This window comes from Oncorhynchus keta, chromosome 32 (assembly GCF_023373465.1).
Source record: "Oncorhynchus keta strain PuntledgeMale-10-30-2019 chromosome 32, Oket_V2, whole genome shotgun sequence".
In the NCBI taxonomy this organism is placed as follows: domain Eukaryota; kingdom Metazoa; phylum Chordata; class Actinopteri; order Salmoniformes; family Salmonidae; genus Oncorhynchus; species Oncorhynchus keta.
Window position 1 is genome coordinate 27,291,170 of NC_068452.1, and position 10,694 is coordinate 27,301,863.

A 10,694-nucleotide genomic window follows, 5' to 3' on the forward strand; every position below is an offset into this window, starting at 1 on the left:
CCGGGTTCAGACTTTCTGAAATACATGCCTTATCATATGAAACTGACTGATGACACAAGATATTGTACAGCATACGAGCCTTTCAGTTATTGAAAGGGTTTGTCTTCAATTAGTATGAGGTGTCATTAGTTCAAGGGCTGCAGGAAATTGTGTTTCAGTGCTGAATGGAGATTGAAGGTGCTGAGGGAGTAGATTCCTACTTCCAATACGATCAGAATAAAATGGAGATGGAAGATGGAGGGGAAATGATTGAGTGACAACAGCTGTTTTCCTAGACCTGTTGATAACCTATTCATTTATTCAGTACCGACTTCTCTCTCCATACTATTAAGATGAAACCCATCAAGTTAGCCTTAAATCAAACTGAGTCAACACCCCCCTGTGAGTTACTTCACAAATGGATGGGTATCGTTGGACTTTTTATATACACATATTCTGTCTGGATAGTCGTCCAGTATCAGAAGGTTTGAAGAAGCAACGGAACAGAAGAGGAAGAAATGAGAGTTATTGTCAATCAACGTCAGCGTTAGTATGTTCTCTTTTTTCCCTGTAAATATATTTTTAAACTATTTTCCCTTTGTACAGTAGGCAGACAGTCAGGATGTAAATTTCAATATGTTTTACAACAATTTAAGAAATAAACAAAATGGTAATAAAAACATAAAAATACAAAAACAAAAATATGCAAAATATAGTTAACACAAATATGATTAATAATGATAAGTGACATGATTGAACCTTTTATTTGCTTTAAATCTCATATTTACTTAATTATAAAAGTTCACCAATAAATAGAACTATTATTTTAAGAATATGCTTTTTCTTATTTTCAGTAAAGTGTTGGAAATTGAGGATAATTTAGTGTAGATGTTTGGTGATAAGGGGGAAAGTTTAGTTTAAGAGTCTTTGCTAAGTTTCCCTTGAATTGTGTTAGATTCTCTTTTAAGATAGGCTACTCTTCATGCTTTACGGGACACACACAATTATCTATACGTTTATGTAATACAGTATTACATGTATACATACCAGTAGACGGCTTTTGCATATAGAGACTGTATATTGTGATCCTTCATTTAAGCAATCCTCATTAATTAAGTAATTGACTGCAAGATCATTTGTGTTATGTTGCCCTTTATTCAACTGGGATCTGATGCCGACTGCACTGGTGTTGATAGAGCCGACACTACGCAGGACTGACTCTTCCTCCTCATTCTGTGTATCTTTAATAAGGATAATACTGATATCTTCAGTGATACGTGTCAGTAGCACTGGGCACAAAACATTGGACATTTCCCAGTGTTGCTCTCATAATAACAGAGGATGGAGGTGCAGATGGGGTCAAAAGGAAGTGGAAATGCAGTTTTTCAACCCTTTATAGAATGATGAAATGTTTCTCATCCATGTCACCTAAACATAATGTGCAGATGGTTAGAAATGAAGGGTCAATCAAGTAATTCATGACATCATTATGTTCATTTGGGTTCTTGTCAGAGAAAAAAATGATATCCTTTGTGATGTATTTATCCTTGATCAAATCTCCACTGTGTGTCAAACTGTTTGGTATGCATGCGTGAGGAGATATATATGTTGTCTAAGCCATTTTTTTATTTATCTGCTAGTTTTTTTGTCTGAGCATTATTGCTTTCAGTAACTTTCAATTTGTTTATTTTCCAACTTTTTGGGAGAAATCATTTTAGCTTGGCATTTCTCATTCAAATGGATTCATGTCTAGAGGGTTTTTTCTGAAAATTGAAATTGAAAGATGTGTTTTCACTGCACTCTGTTTGGGTCTGCATATTTTTTATGCAACTCATGTTGATTTTACTCATCGCAATAAACTGCATGATCCCTTGGAGTGTTTGTGTTGGAATCTACTGGTGTGTTGATTAGTCTTGAATGGAAGAATCCCTTTAAATGTACGGGCAAACATTGTGATAAGGATGGTCAGGAACTCTTCTTGAAAATGGCACTCTGGTCTTAACTGTTTTTTTCACTGGTTAGACAGGGTGGAATAAACTGATACTGTCGTACCCTTTACCACAACTACTCTACGGACAGCAAGTGCAGCAAGTGAGAAACAGCCAGCAGTGTTTTTTTCCCCCAAGGCCTTGTGGTCCCAGTTCCACTCTGCACAAGCATGTACACATACAAATTTGTTTAAATGGGGTATGAAGCTAAATGCAATGTCACATCAGCCAAAGCAAGGAAATGCTCTGCCATGGTAGTGGACTGTAGAACAGGCCGATGCTATTGGGTGGATACTCCAGCTGGAACACATTCATCTAATATGATAACAAACATCACTACATCTACAACACTGGTTTATTCCTGTATTTCAAAGTTGAATAAACAACACTGGTTTCATTGTGTTTTTATTATAATATTTTTCCTATTGATGAAAAGCACTTACAGTTTTTGAACTATTTCATTTGTATAACAATATAAACGTTGATAGTAATAGTATTACAATTCTTACATTGTGAACACAGTGATTGGTTACAGGCCTATTAAGGATTAACATTGCAACTTTATGCATTTTTTGTTGCGCTCTCATTTCTTGTAGATTGAATGAAAGTGGTGCACTGTGTGTGTTTTTGTGTGTATGCTCGAATGGTTGGTCAGTTGTGGGCGCGTGTTTATTTCAGCATATAACATGTACAATGGTTTGATTTCCTTTTGTCTTCATGATTAAGATTCATAACATGACACATGTTATAGTAATGTGGATAACATTTGGTTAAGGGGTTGTTGCAAAATGTATTTTATAAAAAATATTCATTGCTGAGAGTGTGTACAGACAGCCTGTGTTTTAGGGCAAGTTTGTGATCTTTCTTTACCGAAGATGAATATCCTGATTGAATTAACCATGAGTAGGTGAAATGTAACATGAATAGTATCAACTGTATACATATTATTGTAGGCCATTATTTCTCCTTTTGTGGCCCTTTCTTTGAAATGTTACACCATTTTTACACCATTATACAAACAGAAAATTATATACAAATAAAGAATTGTACAGATTGTGTAAATATTAATATTTGAGAAAACATTTAAACTCATTCCTTCATTTTTTTGTATGGAAATGATTAAATTAACCACAATAACAAATGAATAAAGTCATTGGATATTTGCACAAAAACATCATCATGGTACCTCTAATAAGGATAATACTGATATCTTCAACGATAAGTGCTAAAATATGACTTATTTCTCTTTGTACATGATGAAGAAAAATTACGTGTTGAGTATTAATTAAAAAAAATGCCAATCTCACAAATTTGGGGATGAGTCTTCCTTTCTCTGCCCTTGTGTGCTCTGTACCCCTCCCCCTCTCTTTCTTTCTCTCCCTCCTGTCATTTTGAAGATTTGTCATCTCCCCTGTACCCCCTCAATCTTTCGTTTTCCATTTCCCTGATATATTTATGTTCCAGTAAAGTTCTGCCTTGCTCCCTGCTTGTGTATGTCTCTCACGTTCAATCGCTTTTACTGGCAAGACATACTGAGTCTGTCTGCTCAGTCTGCTGGACAGGGCTGCAGTCTCCCTTACACCCCGTCTCTCACTCTGTCTCCTCCTCCTCCCTCTCCTCTTCCTCTCCCTCTCTCTCTCTGTCTAGGAGCTCAGCTCGGCAGATGTGGAAAGAGCTAGGACCGTGGGTGAGAGGTGGCAACCCAGGAAGCAGGGCTACATGGTACCTTGAGTTGCAGGGCGGCTGGGTTTCCGCTGCGACCCACACTGCTGGCGCTCCTCAGCACCTTACAGATCACAGCACCACAGTCCAGGCCCAGGGCTCCGGTTGCTCCTGTGCTCAACCAGATCTAGTAGTCTGTGACCGGCTCTGGAACCCTGCGTTCCTCCATTTTAATACATTTAAATACCACATGGTTCCCTTACTTTCTATGAGAGACAAGCAGTCCTCCATGGTGTGAGCCCAGAGAATCTGTAGCTAGGTTACTGTGCTCTATTCATATAGAAATTGTCTCCCATGCATTAACCTCAAGATGTAATTTTGCCCGGGCCCAGTAGGACCAATGGAGTCAACCTAAACAGTCTGTCATGGACATTATTCTATTATACTATGGTTAGGAAATAGTTGTGGGAATGAACATGGGAGAAAAAAAGGTGATATCTAGAACTCCCCATATGAGAACTCTTTGAAGAACCCTTTTCGATTCTGGGTAGAACCCTTTTGGTTCCAGGTAGAACCTTTTTGAGTTCCATGTAGAACCCTTTTCATACAGGGTTCTACATAGAACACCAAAGAGTTCTACCTGGAACCAAAAAGGCTTTCCTATGAGGATAGCCAAATAATTATTTTGGCGCAAAAGCACATGCCTGTGAATGTACACCGTACTCATGATTCTCAGTATCTCTGTCCCTCTGTCTGTCAGTTTACACATCCCTCCATACAGCCACCATGACACTCATCTCCCCATGTATCAGCTTCCTCCGGCATGTCTCTCTCTCTCCCCCTCTTATAAATCTCTCAGTCAAGTTGGAAAGCAAGACTTATTAAATGATTGATAGCGGGGGCGAGGCATGAGGAAAAAAGGCGCAAGAGAAAAGCAGGACTTTTTTGAAGCCCTCAGACGTCTGGGAGGCATAGGTGACGGGAGAACGGTAGAGGGGAGGAGAGTGAGGGGGAGAGATTAGAGAGTTTAATATAGGAGAGGGAACACAGAGGTGGACAGGCTGGGAGGCCAAGGCAGAGGAGGCCAATGATCCAGTCAGAGCAAATCCCCATTCAGGGCTTGTTTGAAGGCCAAGCTTTCAGGGACTCTAATTTAACCCCATCTAACTGGCAAAGCTCTCTCTTGCCCTCTTTCACCCTCTCTCGCTCTCTCTTTTTTTCTCTCTTTCTCTCACTCCTTATCGCTCTTTCCCTCTCTCTCTCTCTCCAAGGCCCCCATATAGTGTGTCACCTTGAGTTATTAGGATGGGGGGGGCATGGGGTGGAATAAAATGGAGGGAGACCTGTGAGTTACAGATGAGAGTCCACTGGATTATGGAGAATGAGAGGAGCACGAGAAAGGGAAAGAGAAAATATAAATGGGACGAGAGGTAAGGAGGACAGGTGACAGCGGTGAAGATACTATCTCTCTTAAGTCCATAATGCAGGCTGCTTTTTCAATGTCAACTCTTAGTTTATCCTGTAAACACATGTCGGTCTCAGACTCTCTTTATTAATATAGAATATGCCTTTATTTCTTCCTCCCACAATACGTGTTGCACTATTTTCTCTTTCTCTCAATGCCTGTCCTCCCTTCCACTACATCTCACCCCCACAATCCCAGAATGCACTAGAATACAAGTACCTACTTTTTAACAATTAACTGTTACCTAGCAACAGTGTGAGTGAAAGAGGTATAGGGAGAAAGGTTTTAGGCCGTAAAGAATTACTTCTCTTTACGGCCTAAAACCTTTCTCCCTATACCTCTTTATTGTACTGTTAAAATAATTGTCTTATACAATAAAATATCAAACATACATGTATTATATGAATTAAGAGAATGTGAATTTGCTCAATTTAGTACATGAGCATTGGGCAAAATGGCAGATGTTTTGGGGTTGCTTACATCACACATACTGTATACTGTATGCACCCACACAAGCACTTAACACTGGATAGGAACTGGGAGAGAATTTGGCTGGACGATGCTCCAGGACAGGTGATGCAGTGTCTCTACATAGTGTGTACCTCCTAATATATGCCAAAAGGCATCCAGACACAACTGAAGAGACAGCAGCACACAGCTGATACACAGCAGCCCAACATACATGAGCTCCATTGACACCGACAACCACAACATTCCTGCAGGGAGAGAGAGGATCAAATCACACACATGGACACACACTAAATACAGAAACACATACATAGAGAAAGGATTCAGACAAAGATAACAGTTGGGTGTGTAATATACTGGGGGCGGCAGGTAGGCTAGTGATTAGAGCGTTGGGCCAGTAACTGAAAGGTTGTTAGATCAAATCCCCAACCTGACAAGGTCAAAATCGGTCATTATGAACAAGGCAGTTAACCCACTGTTCCTAGGCTGTCATTGTAAATAAAAATGTGATCTTAACTGACTTGCCTAGTTAAATAAAGGTTCATAAAAAATTAAAAAATACTGTTGCAGATGTCTGTTTTACTGGTAATACAGAGAGAAGAATAAAACAAATTCACACCTAAGAACTTATGACTGTTGCTATGACGGTTAATCCTTTACAAAATATTTGTTGATATTTGCAAAACAGTTGTTTGTGCTCAGAGCTGAGGGCGAGTCAAGGTGGGAAATGCAGTAGATAGCAGTAGATGCATGTAGACATAATAGGTTCGATGATAGATGAGGTATAGGCGTGGACGTCATAACAGTTTATGGTTATAATAACAGGCGTGAATAGGGTTGAAGATTTAGTATCGGGGTGAGAAAGAGGGAGAGAGCGGGATGGGATGTGGAGAGCGAGTAACAGATGGAGTGAAAGGACATTTACAAGTGATAGAACACTGGGAGGGTGAAGGACAGAAGGTGAAAGGAAGCACTAGGGAGAAAGGGTTAAGGAGGAGAGGGGAATGACATGGTTGCCGCGGCAACAAGAGCCAGCATTTCCATTGCTGAGTGTAAAAGTTTTGATGGTGGAGATGACAGAGTGCCATCGTGTGCCATAAGGGGTTAAACTGTACATGCTCTACGTCAGGTTCGGGAAGCACACTATAACGACTACTGTATCTTAACTAATCAAATCAATCAGGAGTGTTTCAATTAAAGACCTGCTCCGGAACATTTGCGATTTGTAAGTATTTTTTAAACCTCCCGCTTTGGGCTGGATGTGTCAATGTGTAGTTCATACAAGCATAATCTAAGAGCAGAATTACCGTCTTACCTCAATTAGCCACAAAATCCCTAGCTTGAAAGCAACTGTTTACTGAAAACCGACTGTTTACTGTTTCCTGTTTACTGGCACCCTTTTCCCTACATTTTCTCCCACGTGGGCCAACCCCCTAGCAATTTGCGCTAGCGAGAGAGCAATGACGTGGTGCACATATCTGCACATACAGTATGTGACGTAGTACGCAATTTTCGAGGACCACTTTAGGCTCGTGAGTGCTACTTTCAGAATTACTGGTATACAAACGTATACAAAGTATATACGAAAGTACCGGAGAATCTCTTTTACTTGATGATTAAATTGAATAGAATTTATATGGATTGACCTCCTAGCCCTGGTAGATGTGTTATCATTACAGAGCATGTCCTTTCTAAGAACCGCTGACAACATTTCAATATACATGATTAACATGACTTAACCTTCATGAAGAGAATCCTGCATTACATCATTATGAGATTCTTTCATAAAACATTAATTAGTTGTAGCTGATATAACAGCAAGAGGGGGTACATAATCCTGTGTTTGGTTTTATACAATACTCCAGCAAAGGCCAGGACTTGAAAGTAATTAACATTTGCATATAGCCTTCACCTTTCTCTCATTGTACATAGCCTCTGCACCCACCAAGGTAATACAAGCAGGATGGTATGGCACCAAACGCTGTCAACCTTGTGGCTTAGCGACACTTCCCTGACAACCACAGGAGGGCTGTAAGGTCACGGTGACGTCACAGCAGGGGATCGAAGGTAGAAACCATACATCATGAGAAAGGACACCTCAGACCCCTGGAAGAGAGAAGCAATAAAGCACAGAGGCCCACCATGAGTCACAGGGACAGCGCCGAGATGATAGCACCATCAAATGTAATGGCCGCTGGGTGGGGGATCAAGAGAGGGTAACCAAAGGGTAGCCATAAGACAAATCTGCTTAATTGGGGTCTTCACTCTCCTCACTTCTCATTCTGTAATATCTCTGATTTTGAAATATGATCTCAATATGTCCATCAGACTTCTCTGGTCCCCTTAGCCCCTGTTCCCTGGCCTGTGTAAACCCTCACCCAAACACATTAACCAGCATCCAGCCTGTCACTGCTGCTGGAGAAGGCCATTCCTTCCTCTAAGTGTGGAGGCCTTGCTGGGATGCCGATGCCTGCCTGGCCCAGCCCCCCTCCTTTCCTCCCGGTATCCGTAGTGATTGAGGCAGGGTTCTGCGGTTGCTAGGAAATGTGGAAAGTGTGGCAGTCGGCCTCAGCGAGAGAGGGAACCTGCCATGAGGATGTTGTGTGGGCCTTTAGGAGAGGATGCACCCTGCTGGATACACATGGTCACTCTCTCTATTAGTCATAATGCAGTTATCTCTGTTATTCTGCTCTGATAAAGGACATCTCCTTAGCGTAAAGCATTTCAGATGCTAAGAATTCTCTCTATTAAATGACAGATATTTGCAGTGAAATTAGACTGTCTTGGATTCATTTTTAGACTGCCAACGGACTCGCTCTTGTTTGCTGTCTCCATTACTGTAGAGTGCCTCCTCTCTTTTCTCAAGGACAGGAGGAAAGGAAAGATGGAGGGATGAATGCAGCCAAAGCTACTCCAGATGCTGTGCTAGACTAGGACATTTGTTTTCCATAGAAAGGTATCAGATCAACCCGTTCTAATGATTCAATGTCTATTATAATTGCACCAATTGTAATATTGTAGGACACAGACACTACACCAGTAAAGAGCAAACGCCAGTAAACTGTAGATATATGTAGAACTGTAGATGCATGTAGAACTGTAGATATATGTAGAACTGTAGACGCATGGCATACAAGCACACACGTCAAAGGCCTTGTTGGATTAATATTAAAAAGGGTTAACACTTGCAAATTCCTCATATTTTGCATGCCGCTGTGACGCTCTAGTGTTTTTTGATTAGCATGTTGCATTTGTCTGGTATAACTCTGACTCCATGTGGTCATCATAGAAAATGCACATTGCAGGCCATGCGTGCGGTGCACTGGTAGTTGGTTGCCATAGCAATCGGATGTCATCAGACAAGCTGTAAGGTGGTGTCTTACATGTCTCTTCTGATGCATTCCTTCAAACTACTTCATTTGTGAAGATAAACGTCTGGAGCCTTAATTGGGGAGGATGGGCACGTTGGAGAGGCGGGAGAGGAATAAGTGGAAAGGTATCAACAACATCAAACACATGGTTTCCATGGTTTCCATGTGTTTGGCGCCATTCCATTTTCTCCGTTCCGTTATTATGAGCCGTCCTCCCCTCGGCAGCCTCCACTGCTGTGAACTACACCCACCTGCCTACAGCATTTCTATACAGAGAGATCATTCTACTGGACAGTGACAACCTTTGACCAGACTACAATATCCTCACAGAGAAAGTACAAAAAGCAGAAGTCATTGGTGAAAAGTTTCGGGAGCCCTGCAGGTATAAATAAATACCCTGTGTGGTACCTTAATGAAGACTCTATGCTGAAACACATTGCTTTTTTTTATATGATATATGCCCAGTATATCAAGGCCTTTTGTAACTTCAACATTTGCCTGTCTGGACCTTTGACTCTTTGGTTGGATTTGAGTTTTTTGTTTTTCTGATCAAAAATAAGTGGCGCTTTATAGTTGATGATGTGATTCTAGTAATATTATACATTTGAATACATTGGGAAATGTGATGGTTAAAAGAGGTCTTTTGAAATGTGTAGGCTACAGTATAAAGAAAGGCATCCAGTACAGGTACTTAGCCAGTGTTCCTCCCTGCGTGAGTTCAGGGTTTAGAACTGTGCTCCAACTGGGTTGTTAATGGCTCATTCAGTGATTTGATTGGCATCCTGAACACTTGCTTTTCATATATTAGACCTTTTCGACAAAACCACCTCAGGTCGGTCGAGTGCATGTCTTGAGTCTTTGCTGTTACTGGAGCAATTCAAGTGTTCCTACACGGGCATAGATGCAACTTAATGTATGAAAAGGATTTGATAATCATTTGTTTTAGAGTCAACAATGTTACAGAGAATGGACAAAGACAGCACAGTCGAACAGGGACACAACAATAACATTGCCTGCGATACATTATCTTACATTCACTTATATCAGTGCCTATGTTTCCTGTATGTATATTGGATGGATATCGGTCCTTGTTGATGCCGCTCTTTTCACCTCTAAATTCTCTCAGTGTGACTAAGCATAGAGCATGTTTGAGTGCTACGCTGCTTCTATGCATGTCAGGACTACTGATACTGTATTTGTGAGTGTATGCGTGTTCATACTGTGTATGTAGGTATGTATAGGCCTACATTTACTGGTAAGTGTGTGCATGTGTAACCGGCATAGACACATTTTCCATAGTTAGGGTTCTGTGATGCAGTTGCTATGGTAACCATGATAGAAATAGACGGGTATCTGCATGGGAACAAAATAATTGAACGGTGTTGTTTAGAAATAGAGACAGAAAATAACAGATCGGTGAATGAGTGTGTGTACACTGCAGTACATTAAAAGTGCAGCAGTGTGGATGGGGGCCATAGGCCAAGCCATTATGACTAGGAGAGAGTGAGTGGGTCTGCACTGCATTCACTGCCTGTACTTGAGAGGAGATAAGCACTCAGCGACAACACACATTAAATAGGGAAACAATATTGTTTAGAACCTCTGTCATTGTACATGATAACATGGTTTCCTAATCACAATGTGATACATCTAATCAGGTATTCAATAGCCTAGGCTTTCATTGCTTTAATTTCAGTGCACAGTATTCCTTGCAGTAGGGTAATTTAATGAGACATTTCACAAGTCAGGAGTCAGTTGAGA